The sequence below is a fragment of the Nycticebus coucang genome, chromosome 3, assembly GCF_027406575.1.
Source record: "Nycticebus coucang isolate mNycCou1 chromosome 3, mNycCou1.pri, whole genome shotgun sequence".
Taxonomy (NCBI): Eukaryota; Metazoa; Chordata; class Mammalia; order Primates; family Lorisidae; genus Nycticebus; species Nycticebus coucang.
In genome coordinates this window covers 27,737,101-27,751,313 of record NC_069782.1, presented here as the reverse complement: position 1 = coordinate 27,751,313, position 14,213 = coordinate 27,737,101, and positions in this window count along the sequence as shown.

Below are 14,213 nucleotides of genomic sequence, written 5' to 3'. Positions count from 1 at the left end.
ACCATAGCTTGTTAATCCATTCTTGGGTTGGTGGGCATTTAAGTGGTTTCCACATGGAACTTAATTAAACTGAAAAGCTTCTGTACAACTAAGGAAACAACAACCAAAGAAAACAGACAACCTTCAGAATGGGAAAAGACATTTGCATAGTATGAATCGGACAAAAACTTGATTAACTAGGATCTATAGAGAACTCAAATTAATCAACAAAAAAGACCCAACAATCCCATATATCACTAGGTAAGAGACATGAATAGAACCTTCTCTAAAGAAGACAGATGAATGGCTAACAAACATGAAAAACTGCTCATCGTCCCTAATCATCAGAGAAATGCAAATCAAAACCACCCTGAGATATCAGCTAACCCCAGTGAGAATGGCCCACATCACAAAGTCTCAACACTGTGGGTGTGGAGAGAAGGGAACACTTTTACACTGCTGGTGGGACTGCAAACTAATACAACCTTTTTAGAAGAAAGCATTGAGAATCTTCAGAGAACTCAAGTTAGACCTTATTTGTATTTAATAGCCACAAACTTCCCCTTCCAGAGAGTCCTGACCCCTCTCATTCGTTTTCAAAGAGCCATTTCATGCAATGAGTAAACAGAATCTCTAGGTGGAGAGTTTGAATTTCCTCTTCCTGAATCATTTCCTGTATCTGAAATGCCTACGTCTTTACTAGACAAGAGCACCACAGGAGGATGTGAGGGATCCAGCAACTAAGGAATCCAGGGAAAACACAATACCAGTGTTAGAGAACCACATTCTCAGGAGAGGCAACGGGGCGGCACCTGTGGCTCAGGGAATAGGGTGCCGGCCCCATATACCAAGGGTGGTGGGTTCAAACCTGGCCCCAGCCAAACTGCAACAACAGCAACAAAAAAATAGCCGGGTGTTGTGGCGGGTGCCTGTGGTCCCAGCTACTCAGGCGGCTGAGGCACGAGAATCACCTAAGTCCAAGAGCTGGAGGTTGCTGTGAGCTGTGACGCCATGGTACTCTACCAAGGGTGACAAAGTGAGACTCTTAAAAAAAAAAAAAAAAAGGAGAGGCAACGGTGATCAATCCAATTAAGGTCTTTTCCTACCAGTAGCCTGATTGGCCATTCTCCCTTCCTGTTGTTGAACCTAAGATTTTTTTTTTTTAAGGTGAGCAATACAAACTGTGGTATAATTACTTGAATAGGTGAGAAACGGCCTCCCAGAGCTATGCCCATCACTGTCAGGAAAACACATGCTGACTCTAGTTCTCAACCTGGTTACCATGTGGTCGAGGGACCTCAGAACAGCAGTTTTTAACCTGGGTCTGTGAACTTGGATGGTAAAATAAAATGACATCTCTACTATCTCTGATCTCTAACTAAAATTTAAGATTTCCTGCAATTACAAGTGTAGCGCCTGTGATTTTGTCATGGAGCAAAATCACGGATCCTTTTAAATCACATGACCGTTGCGGTGATCTTGATTTATGTTTATTACTACCCCAGATTATGATTAAATATTAGTGATGCTGTTAATTACTCTGTTGTTAAGGAAGTACATGTGTAAGTTACTAAGCCATAGTTTAAAAATTCTTTTGCAGCTGTATTTCAATATAGTTGACTTTTCTGGTAACACTATGTATTATATTTTATGCATTTAAAACATTCTGAGAAGATTCCATAGATTTCACCAGACTGTCAAAGGGATCCATGCCCCACCTCGCCCCTGCCCCATGTGAAGTAGCCCTTAGGAAACTCTCACTATTGCTCCCATTGCTTTAGGAGACTTACAGTGTTTTCTCCCTGCAAAAACACAGTTTCCATGCAGTAAAGGGCCTAGAAAACTATCCATTTAGTGCATTTCACTGTGCCTTTCACGTGGTTTTAGTCACCTCTTTTCCAATAACACGCCTTCACAAAAACCTCAACTACAGTACAGTTGTGAGATATGGAATCATTTGATCTTCAAATCACTGGTTAAAACTGCATCTATTCAAGAGCTGACTATCTAAGCTGTGAATTATCCAGGTCCCCTTTTCTCCCGGGTTTCCTTTTTGGCTGTTTACCATGTGGTTCTTTTACTATTGGGTCACAGGTGCACTGACAGGCAGGGCTCCCAAGGGAAATGACATTCAAATCTGCCAATCTTCCTACATCACTGAGAAGTTGTAGAGGAGCGGAGGTGGAAAGTGTTGATTAAATTAAGGTTTGGAATTACCTGTGGATTTTAATTACCATTCTTCCCCTGTCCCAATGTCCTCTGTCTTCCCACTGCTCCCACACTTCTGCAGCTCTAATGAGACACTTGTCAAATGCGATTTTGGATTGCTAGTTATCTTTGCCCTGCATAGGGTCTTTGCACCGAACCTGTGTTACCCTCCTCTGTGTTAGCAGGCAGTAGATGCCCGAAAGTAGTTGTGGCTGAATGGAATGGCTGTCTCCTGTGCATATTCAGATGCCAGTGCTCCTGTAATTATTTTTCTCTCTTGGATTTTATGTCTGTTCAGCTTGTTATGCAACATCTATTCCACAAATACTGAACGCTGACTATGGGCCAGCATCATGCTAGATAATAGAGACAAAAATGAATATAGAAAGAACTTCCTACAAGGAGTTCCGGAGCCATGGAGGCACCAGACAAATATTCCATGGAGTGTAACAAGAGTAAATATGGGGATATGGGCTGGGTATGTTGGTGACACCATGGAAGGCTTGGTCAGTTGTGGAGAATGATGGTCAGAGAAGGTGGTATGGTAGAAACCAAAAGCTTAAGACTTGGCCAAAAAAAAGGCTTGGCCAGTGGGAAGATGGAAGCGGAGCCCTTCCAGGATCAGAGAACTAATCTTTCAGCATTAGAGCTGTGCACACCATTCTTTACCTGCCTAACACTCCTTTTTGTTCCCAGTCCTCCTTCTTAGCTCATGTAAGAACCCTCGGTTTGCAATTGCCCGGGATGGTCTCTAGGAAGGTAAATAAGCTCCTCCCCCAGACAGAGGCTCATAGCCAATCACAGTCTTTCCTTTACTCTTCACCAGTGATTGGTGTGGGTGTAAGGTGGGCACGTGACCACATTCTTGTCAGTGGTGCATAAGGAGATGTCTACTCAGGGACTTCTGTGGGGGCCTACAAAGACAGGGTCTAGCAAGGAGAAAGCTAGCCTTCCACTACGAATATGATGTTTGTAGCTGTGGCAGCTGTCTTGTGACAGCAGAAATTAAGAGCCTGCGGGCCCTTTGATATTAACACTGACTAGCAACCCATATTGGATGCCTTCTTGTGAGAGAAAAGATTAAACCCCCCCCCCCATGTGTATGCTGCAAGTAGATTATTGTCCTTGTAACTAACCTCTTCATAACTGGTTCTACAGCTTGTGTAAACTGGTTTTCATAGAGTGTCTGCAGTGGGTACCAATGAGGCCACAACTAACACCCCTGAGTTCTCCCGTCTGGGGGGTAACTCTAGGACTCACCCCCTTCCTTCTTCAATCTCCCTAGTCATTGTGGGGAGTCCCCAAGAGAACATCTTTGAGGATGTGGCTTCTTCCTTAATTCTTCCTCTCTCCCCTCTGATGCTGACACAGTGTTACATGCAGAGACAGGAAGAAGGCCCTTCTCTCTAACTCTGTGTTTCAGCCTGTCACTGAATCCAAGGTGATGCAAAAGCCCTGAACGTCATAAGCTTTTGGTCACAGTAGTTCTAGCTCCTGACTACACCTCCCCTCAATTACGGAATGTCTGAAGAATGGGTGGCATACTGTTTTCATCTACTTTCCTTTGTTTCTTTTTGTAGAAGCCTAGTATCAGCCTCCTTCTTTAGATAGAAAAAAGAAACAACAACAACTACAAAAAAAAAAAAAAAGCAACAAAAGCTTATCAACCCCACCTAAAGATGCCCCTGAGTTCAGCTTTGCTGGTCTCACACAGCTGCTCTCCAACTAGCCAGCCCAGAGCCCAGTTACAGATGCACATGGGTGAATGGAGACCATAATACTATGAAAATGGTCAGGTAGGAATCTTCTGTATCAAGCTAAGAAGTATAAGCTATATCGTCTAAGCCCCACTTCCCAACAAGTGTGCCATATGGTGTGTTGAGATACTACCCTCTCAGCCCTTGGGACTGCTAGATGGGGTCTGACAGAGCCCCCAGAGGGCTTGGCAAGAGTAGGAGGGTGTTGCCAAGAAGAGTAAGGCCTGATGGGCCCATAACAATAAAAGACTGGGAAACAATAGGGAGCCATTGAAGGATTTTTAACAGGAAGTCATCTGATCAGCTGTCTATGCAGGGAGACAATGAAAGGGCAATGCAAAGGCTGGGTTGGAGGGTCTCACCTAAAACAGCCTAGTTATGAAATGAGGGGCCAAACTAAGGAGTAGGAATGAGAGAACAGAGGGCATCTGGGACATGAAACATCTTATGATGAGAACTCAAGCCCATGATACAAAGCAATGGGTGTGCCAGTTGATTAAATATAGAAGTTTAGGGAAGTATCTAGGATGGCTCCCACTTTTGGTTTAAGAACTTCAGTGGATAGTGGTGTCATCCAATGAGACTGAGAACATGTCGGGGGGAAATGTGGAAAAAAATTGACTTGAGGTGCACGGGGAAGTCCAAGGGACATTACAAGTAGGCATGCAGACATAGAGATCTAAAATTCAAGACGTCACTCTGATATAGAGATTTTGGAGTCATCAGCAGATAAGTAATGGCGGAACCCATGGTCATTGGTGATACTGACAGGGAGAATACTGCAACAATAGGGGGCCAAAGACAGAACAAGCAATTGAAGTCAAAAGACCAGGACTGAGGTTCAAGTGGGCCTCAGCTAGTCAATATGTGTGTGTGTCTATCTCTCTCCAACCCTCTCCATCTAGCTCCTCTCCGCTTCTCTTTGAGCACTGGCATTGTCTCCTATTTCAGTCAGGAGTTTTCTACTGGGCAGAGGACAAAGTCACTGGCAGCCCCAGATTAGCCACTCCCATATAAGATTTTTTTTTTTCTCCCACCACCCATATAACAATCCTTTTAAAGGACCCTGATTGCTTTTTTGGGGATCACATGACCTATTCTCAGACCAAATATATGGAGCATTTGGATTGGCCAGACCTGGGTCATGTGCGCCCATCTGGATGGGATGAGGGGTGTAGGCTCTATTACCAGAAGAACAGTGATAGTAAAGCTATCTGGGCAGATGAAAATATTTACCATGGTCCCCTACACATCAGCATTTGCAAAGACAGAAGGAGGAAGGAGAACCAGTAAACGAGACAGAAAGCTGATGTGTCACAATAGATTAACAGCTGTTCAGAGGTCAAGGGCTGTGTCTTATTCTTACCAGTTTCCTCTGTCCCCCACTGCCTCGTACCTAGTGTTGTGTCTGTAATCAACAAGTGTTGATAGACACGTGATAAGTAGAAGGGATTTGTCGAAAAGCATGACAAAGATTAACACTCAGAAATCTAATTTGGACAATATACAAAAGCACACTTTTTAAGTAGCTGGCCACCACTGACATAGATATTGATAACTTCTCTGAAAAGAGCCTTTTTTTTCATGATTTGGTGAAGGCACCATATCAGTTTGGACCAAATAGTTACATATTAGAATGTGACTTGGGGAGCATCTTAGGAAAATTAGGTGGTAGTGTTTTAAACAGTGTTCGTTTTATTGTACTATTCTGACTATAATTTCATTCTGCATTTGTAAGCCTGCAGGCAGATACCTTAATTACTGCGGATGCTGGATAGAAAGGGGAGTGCTAATCAAACCTTTATTAATCAGTGACATACTTCCAACTTTCAGGAACAGATGCTAGGGAAGAATGAAATCTTGTAAACCACAGTACCCACCAACTCCCCTCAGGTAGTGAATGTGCTTTTTCTGTGGCAAGTACCTTTTACATCCACTAGGGGGCACCCTAGTGTGCGTCCAAGCTTGGCTTTTTCTGGGCGTGATAGAATGACACTCCCACAAAAACTTGCTTGTCTGTGGAGGGGTGTGTCCTCTTCTCTGTAAGGCCTCAAAGATGGCATGTTGTCATATTTTTCAAACAGATGAGAGGATATCATTCAAGGTATGTTAAAGAAAATAAATTGCTTAAATTCCCGCTGGATTTAGAGGAAATCCATCTTAGAGAAAGTTTTTATTGTAAATGTAAACAGAAGTTTCTAACAGGGAAAGGAGAGTAATGGTTTGTCAGACTCTTTGCTTGTTAAAAAATAGAAAACATTGAAGCTGTGCCTTTTCAATTTTAAAGAGCTTAGTTTTAAATATCTGTTAGACACTAGTGTGATCTTTATGCACAGTGGCGTTCTTAAAGTATTATTGGCACTCAGTTGATAATTATTATAATTATTATAAGCTTGCCTAACATAATTACAGTATAAGACTTTTCCCTTTTCAACACAAAGCCATTTTCAAACAAAGTTTGAAAGGTGCTATAAATTAACAAATAATCCAAAAGCAATGTTCAGACTTGGCATTCACTGGTTGTTCCTCCATATTGTCAATGATTTTTTTTTTTTTTTTTTTTTTTGCAGCAAGGTGTTGCCTTTCTCCTTTTATAGTCCCTATCTCTGAAGAGATGATCAATTCATGAATCGGTAGATATCTATTGTGTACATGCCAAGTTAAGTCTTTGTATTTGGGGCTGGGAGTTATGGCCCTGGCCCCTAAGGAGTGTTCAGGCTTTACACCAGGATTCAACCAGCATTTTTTTTTTTTTAAGAGACAGAATCTCACTTATTGCCCTCGGTAGAGTGCTGTGGTGTCACACAGCTCACAGCAACCTCCAACTCCTGGGCTTAGGCGATTCTCTTGCCTCAGCCTCCCACTAAAGGCACCCGCCACAACACCCAGCTATTTTTTTGTTGCAGTTTTGCCAGGGCTGGGTTTGAACCCGCCCCCTTGGTATATGGGGCCGGCACCCTACCCACTGAGCCACAGGTGCCACCCTCAACCAACATTTTTATGGAACATGGGCTCTGTGCAGGGTGCAGTAATCTGAGTAAGGATGGAACCATTGGTCTTGCTCATTGTCGTGCCCCCAGCCCTCAACCTACCACCTGGTGGGTTCTCATGAAGTATTTCTTAAAGACGTAAGCAAGAAAATAAGCAGAAAGTCTGAGATTTAAAGGGAATTATGGAGATAAACTGAATAAGACACTAATCCTGATCTCAAAGAAAGCACATTAAGTGGAAGAACTAAACACACGGCCAATGCCAAGTGTATCACATGAATCACAAGATTTAAACGCTGTCATAGATTTACAAATGAAGTTCTATTCAAGTTCAGAGGAAGGAATTCATAACCAAGTGGAAGAAAGGTTCAGTTAAACAAATATGACAGGTAAGTGTGAGTGCACGGCTAGAATGGAGGCTGGCACGGAAGAGACATTCGTTACCATTTTGGGATAAATGAATGAACATGTGCTATACTCAAGGCCCTGGGTCCTGGGGGAACTACAGATGCGCTAGCACTCAGTTTCTCTATTTTTTGTTTTGAAGGAGCTTATAGTTGAGAAGAGAAAGACTCCCAGGAGAAAATGCCTTTTAAAACTGGACTTTGATGGACAAATAAGAGTTGGAAAAGTGGAGAAGAGTGGGAGGATGTTTTAAGTGAAAAGTATGGTGAATGCAGAGGTGCAAAGGCAGGAAAGGCCCTGGCTTGTTTCAAGAAGAATGAAAATCCTGTGGCTAAAATGGCAGACAATACTGAGTATATCCCCAGCTCTTAGCATAAATGCCCTAGCAAATACTTTGGATTTTTTTTTTTTTTTTTTTTTTTTTGAGACAGAGTCTCACTCTGTTGCCCAGGCTAGAGTGTCATCATATGATAGCTCAGAGCAATCTCAAACTCCTGGGGGTTTTTTGCCTCAGCCTCCCAAGTAGCTGGAGCTGTAGGCACCCCCACAACACCAGGCTAATTTGTGTAGTTTTAGTAGGGATGGGGTCTTGCTTTTACTCAGCCTGGTTTTGAACACCTGAGCTCAAGAGATCCTCCCGCTTTGACCTCCCAGAGTGATAGGATTATAGGCGTGAGCCTCCGCGCCTGGCCAATACTTGTTGTTTTTAATAATGATGATGGCAAGAGCCTAAAGATGAGCAAAAGTCTTAGATGATGGACAACTCTGAAGCTGAGAAAATTATCTGGGCTAGGGTCTGCTCGTTGGGGTCCATTGGTGGTCAATATCTTGGTCTTTGTGTGCTGAGGCCATAGGACCCTCCATACCAGCCAGAGGATCCTTTACCACTAACCTGTTACCATGGGCTGTTTTGTTTTTTTTCTACATAGTCTATTAAACCAGAGAAGTGGTTTAAGTCCTGTTTTATTGAGGCCTCTTTTTTCATGCCTTCATGCTGACTGTGACCCTCCAACAAGCATTTGAGTTGTCACCTCTGTGGGTCTCTCCTGAACTAGGTATACCTGGTTTCACCAACTAGGTTTTGTGTTTTTGGTTGGGTCACACTCATTCACATACCACCAGCAATGTCTTTCAAATACTCTTCCATTTTTTAATCAAATTATCTCACGATCCTAATATTGTTAATAACACAGAGCTTGTTGATAGAGGCTGGAAATCTACTTGAAAAGATGGGTCTTGTACCTAAAAAGATAAATACTACTACTATCAGTAGCATTCTCAGCTTGGTGCTATATCTATGACCCTTAATCTAATTTCACACAAAGACACACACACACACACACATCCTTATTGTTCCTAGTATCCTTGGATACACATCTGATGGGTGGCAATATTTAGTAATAAAGCTTGGTAATGCTTATCCTCTCATATCCCTATTCTCAAAATCTGGCTTTTTTCTATGTTAAATTTCTTAAAGCAGTATGCCCCACATTTTAATATTTCTAAAATAAATATTCTTCCTTTGCATAGAAGTATTCCCAATCACAGGGGCACGTTCACCATCTGCCTTCCTGCTTCATACTTTCTGTCTGCTTGCAATATTTATACCACCTTGTTTTCTTTATCACTTTCTCAGCTCTTTATAAGCATTTGCCCCTAAATCTGCTGCTCTCCTGCATTGATTGCATTTCTCCAAAACCATTCTACTGTCTCTTCCTGTTGTTAGTTTTCTGTCCTATTCCTATGCCATTTAGAAACCTCAGATCCATGTAGATGCCTGGTTTCTTCTTGATATCCTAAGACAACCTGACTCTGAGCAGCACATCCACCAATTCTAGATGTGGGCTTGGATGCAGTTTTGACAGACCCTCTAGATACCCTTTCCTGCTGTAGCCAACACCCACTCTTCACACCAGTGGCCTCTCCTCTTTACCTTCATGGAACTCAAGCTGGTAGCATCAAGAGAAAAGGATAGTACAAGAAGTGAGAAATGAACACACAGGGACACCCAACAATGGGAAGTCTGGGAAAATTTTATGGAGGAAGAGACTGGGAGGACAGAGTCTTTGCTCTGCTTTGGCTAGTTGGCCCACTATTAAAAACCAACCAAAGTGGGTAGAATATTAAGTGTTATCAGCCACTAATACCACCCTGTGAGAGAATCCATCAGCAAATTTGACATACAAAGCATGGACTTGGCCAGAAGAAGGGGTTCAAGACCAGCGTGGGCCCCCATGCTCTGTGACCTTGGCATGTCATTAAGCTCTCTGCAGTTCAGTTTTCTTATCTGCAAAATGATGTCATAATACTTACAAAGTTATTGCAAAAATAAATGAAGAAACGGAAGTAAATGTGCTCACTGCTGGACAAAATCATGTGCCCAAGAAATGCTAGTTAAAATTCTTCCCTCAGCATAGGACTTGAGATGGAGAGTGGGTGTTCTGGGCTGAGTTATATCACCCCCATCCCCAATTCATATCCAGACATCCTAACCTCAGTACCTCAGAATAGGACTGTGTTTTGGGATAGGGTCTTTACAATGAAGTCACGGGAGTGGGCGCTAATCCAGCGTGCCTAGAAGAGGAAATTTGCACACAGAGAGAAGACCATATGCAGAGGGAAGATGGCCATCGACAAGCCAAGGTGAGCGGCCTCAGAGGAAACCACCCCTGCCAATAGCTTGATCATGGACTTCCAGCTTCCAGAACTGAGCAGAAATAAATTCTTGTTATTTATGCCACCCAGTCCATGGTGGCATAAACAACAGGTACTTGGTTATAGTAGCCCCAGAAAACTAATACAGTGGGTAACACAGCAACGGAGCTCTGGTACATGTAAATATTAGTGGTAATAAAGTTTTTATTTACTGAGCATATGCTGTGCGTTAGGCCTTGTGCTAAATACTTTACACATATTATCTCATTTAATATGCATGAAAATCCCACGAGACAGATGCTATTATTTCTCATCTACAATGAGGATGCTGAGACTCAGAAAGCCCAAGGCTGCAGAGCTCTTGAGTGGTGGCACTGGGTCTGGAACTTAGGCCTGACAAAGGTTGCTGCTGGCCAGCAGAGTCTTTGTACAAACAAAAACATGTCTCTTCCTTTGCCTGCGTGCAGGGCTTGGTGCACAGAAGTCAGGCGGGGTTTCAGTTCCTCTTGCCCGCTGGGCTAGGTGTCCCGTGCAGCCCTACCCTTAATAGCGGCCCCTCTGTAGCCAAAGCACTTCATCATAATACATGTACTAGACTGCTCTAGGGGCTGGGGTGATTGGACAGGATGCTATCGAGGCAGGAGCAGCTGAATGTCTGAGGGATCATGAGCTCTGGCTGTGCAGTCCTCACCCCTTTGTCCAGACTGGCAGGTCCTGGGTGGAAATGGGTGGGCTTCCAGAAGCCCCACAGAAGGACAAGAAGCCCTTGATTCAGGCCAATTCTGCTAATTGGCCTCAGAATAGCTCTGACTGTATCCAGTCCATAGTCAGCAAGAAATCCAGTTTGCCAGGGTTGCACCCTAGGATTACACACCTGTCATGACAGCATTATCACCATCCCTCTTCCTGTGCCCCCACCCAACCAAAGAGACTGAGAAATACATCTCTATTTGACTATGAATGTACGTGCACCTTTCCTCACAATTAAAGCTCCTAAATGTTCCAAAATTTCAGCTTGCATGGTGGGGGAAAGAAAACGGCCTCTGACAGCGTAAATATTTAATCACCATTAAGAATGTCCAATAAACGAGGGTAGTCGAGTTTCAAATTGGCTGGTTTAGATGATTAAAGTGCAGAAGTCATAGCAGGAGAAAAACAAAGTACACTCTAAAATAGCACCATCTTTAGAGGGTTTCTATCTCCACTACGTAGGTATTCCTTAAGCAGTGAAAGAACCGAAAATAATTTATCTCTGAAATATTAATGTGGGGTGGGATAGGGTGAGGTCTGAGGATCAGGAGGTATGGCAATTTCCTAATAATCCTGTTTTGGTAAAAGTGAATATAAGTGGAATTTCTAGACTTTATTGAAGAAACTGCTGGAGTTCAGACTTAAGGAAAAATGTCTAAAAAGGAAAAAGCAATATGCTCCATTTTCTATCTTGTTTGAAAATACATTTCAAACATTCAGCAGTATTCTAGAGATCATAACCATCTTCTGCCCCCACCACCTTCTGAACCCTGAACCCCCTAGTAGTTCTGATTTGCTTTTAAGGTTCTTTTAGTTTTATGTTTTAAGTGGGAAAAAAAAATAATCCTACCCAGTCAGGTTTTCATTTCATTTGTCTGTATCCCTAGGTTGAATTTCGTGTTGAAAAGCCCGTGGGAAAGGAATAAAAATGTAGCTTTTTTTCCATTGCCAGATTCGGGGAACTAGCCATTTGGAAACAATGGAGTGTCGTCTTGCCTAGCAGCGTCCATGCTTCCCATCAATGGACGGGCTGAATGCACAGGTTTAAAAATCACCTGGGGTCACTTCTGGATCCACGTGTGGAGGGAGATTGGATTGTTCCTTATGATTCTGGCAGGAAACAGGTGACACGTGCAAAGAGATATATGAATGAAGGGCTCACAGCTGAGGTGTGGGAAGGATAAAGGGAGACCAACAAAGGTGACCAGCAGTGGGAGTCGTCAATCCCCACAGGGTGAGGGAGTGGTCACCGAGCCTAGAGAAAGCGGTGGCCACAGCTGTAGCTGTGAGAGAGGCCTGTCCAGAGGATGGGACACAGCCATGGCTGATAGAACAGTGGGAAGGGAGCTGGGGGAATAAAAACAGTAGAGCCTCCGTAAGATGACCACCCAAGGGTCTCTAACAAACTTGTCAACATACACACAGGTGGGCAATATAAGGAACTAGGCCTACTGCGCTGATAAGTACATGTGGTGCATGTCCAGTCTGTGAAAATTAGGTCAACGTAAGAAGGTGGTCAATGTGGGGAGGTGGCCAACTATGGAGGTTCTACAGTGTATCCAAACTTCACTCTACCTACCCAACCTTAGGGCTCTTTCTGGGACTTCCCTTGGGCTGACTGCAACCAGAAGCCAAAAAGCGATGTCCATAAATGTCAATCTTCTGAGTCTAGAGCAGGATGGGGAAGAGTGGACAAGCAGTCTGTAAGAAGAAATGGAGCCTATCTGGCCCAAATGGGGAAGAGGGAATAAATGGAGGGAACTAAAAAGGGGCAGAAGAGATTGTGGTGATGGTTTCATGATGTATACTTATGTCTAAATCAATCAAGTTGTATATATTAAATGGGTATACATATAGTATGGAAGTCATACATCAATAAAGGGTTTTAAAAAACAGGAATGGGGCAGGAAGGCAAGGCAAACGCTTAGTCTTCCATGGGTTTTGCATTTGGGATTGTGTGCATGAGGCTGAGAGTATGGGAGAGACACTGTTTAGATTACCCCAATCTCAGCGTTTAGATTACTCAATCTCACTGTTTAGATTACCCCAATCTCAGCGTTTAGATTACCCCAATCTCTGAGAGTATGGGAGAGACACTGTTTAGATTACCCCAGGGTGGGTGGTGAGTGGGATTGCCCTTACCTGGGGCACATGCCAAGCTTCCTGCCAGCAACAGTGCATGCCCAGAGCTGACAAGGGATACTGTCTAGGGAGGGGCAAGGGCATAGGGCAAAGTCCAGCAACTCTACTGTCAGCTCAGAGCATTCTCCTCGCTGAATCTCAAGGAAGCGGAAGTACAAGTGGCTGTGAAGTTATCTCCGTGTTTATCTTATCTTCTGCTATTCATTTCAAGAGTTGGAGTTATTATTAATATGAAGGCCTGGCTGCTCGCAGCTCTTCTTTTTGAATGGGTTTATTCCAAGCTGCCAGTTATCAGTGGACTTGGAGCCTAGGATTACGCTGACAGCAAGTCTCAGGGCTGTGACGAGAGTGCAGAGACCTGGGAAATGATGTGTGGTTAGAGAGGGATCAGCATTTTATGTCTAGTCCTGGATGTCCTTTCAGCTCCTCCCTTCCAAAGAACAGTCGGAAAAATACAGGGAGGGAATAGACTTGAATCTTGTGAAAAGCCAGACAGAAGCTTGTTTTTCAAGAGACTGCTTAAATTACAGAGATTCCCCAAATCCAAAGAAGTAATTAGCTGGTGAGTGTGCCTACTTCATGCAGGGTGAACTCCAGGCATTCTGGAAAAACACTGCGATGGTTGGTTTACCTTTGTTTGCTTTCAACTGGTAATGGTCTTAGATTCTTAGCTACCGATGGTTTTAGTGAATGTGTTAGAGAATGGGTGAAGAGAAACTTCCTGACACTAGGTACACTCCCTGAGAAGTGAGATATTGGAATGCTAGGGTGATACCCTAGACTCCACAGCCTCATAAAAACATCTGACATTTTACATGCTTTCCGTAGGCAATAGCTCATCCATCTGAAGGCTGAAGGAAGGCCCTGATTTAGCTTAAAGAAGGTCATTGGACTTTGAGTAAAGAAAGTAATAGTTTCCTGTACATCTCACTCATTCTCCCATCTGTAATCATCCTCTGCTGGTGAATGATCATGAGCAGTTAAACTGTGATGTGGAGAAAGATGGCGACTGTAATGTTGGGGTGATCTAAGTTGAACACCTCCCAAGTCTTCCTCACTTTAACCAGCAGCACAAGGGCACTATCACCCAGCATAAAAAAGCTCAACAGCCATCTTGGGCACAGAGAACAAAGGACTGAGTTCCTTCAGCCACAGCTTAACTTGTGCTGTGTTCAACTGACTTTTCATGTTGATTGCACTGCCGTCCACTCATCTCTCAGCATCAGTTCAAACTTATTAAACAGCTCTTCCTTTATTCTACTTTCAACCATCTACTCATTAGCAGACTAGAAAGGAGGCCAGGGTGTTTCTTTTTCCCTGTCAGTTG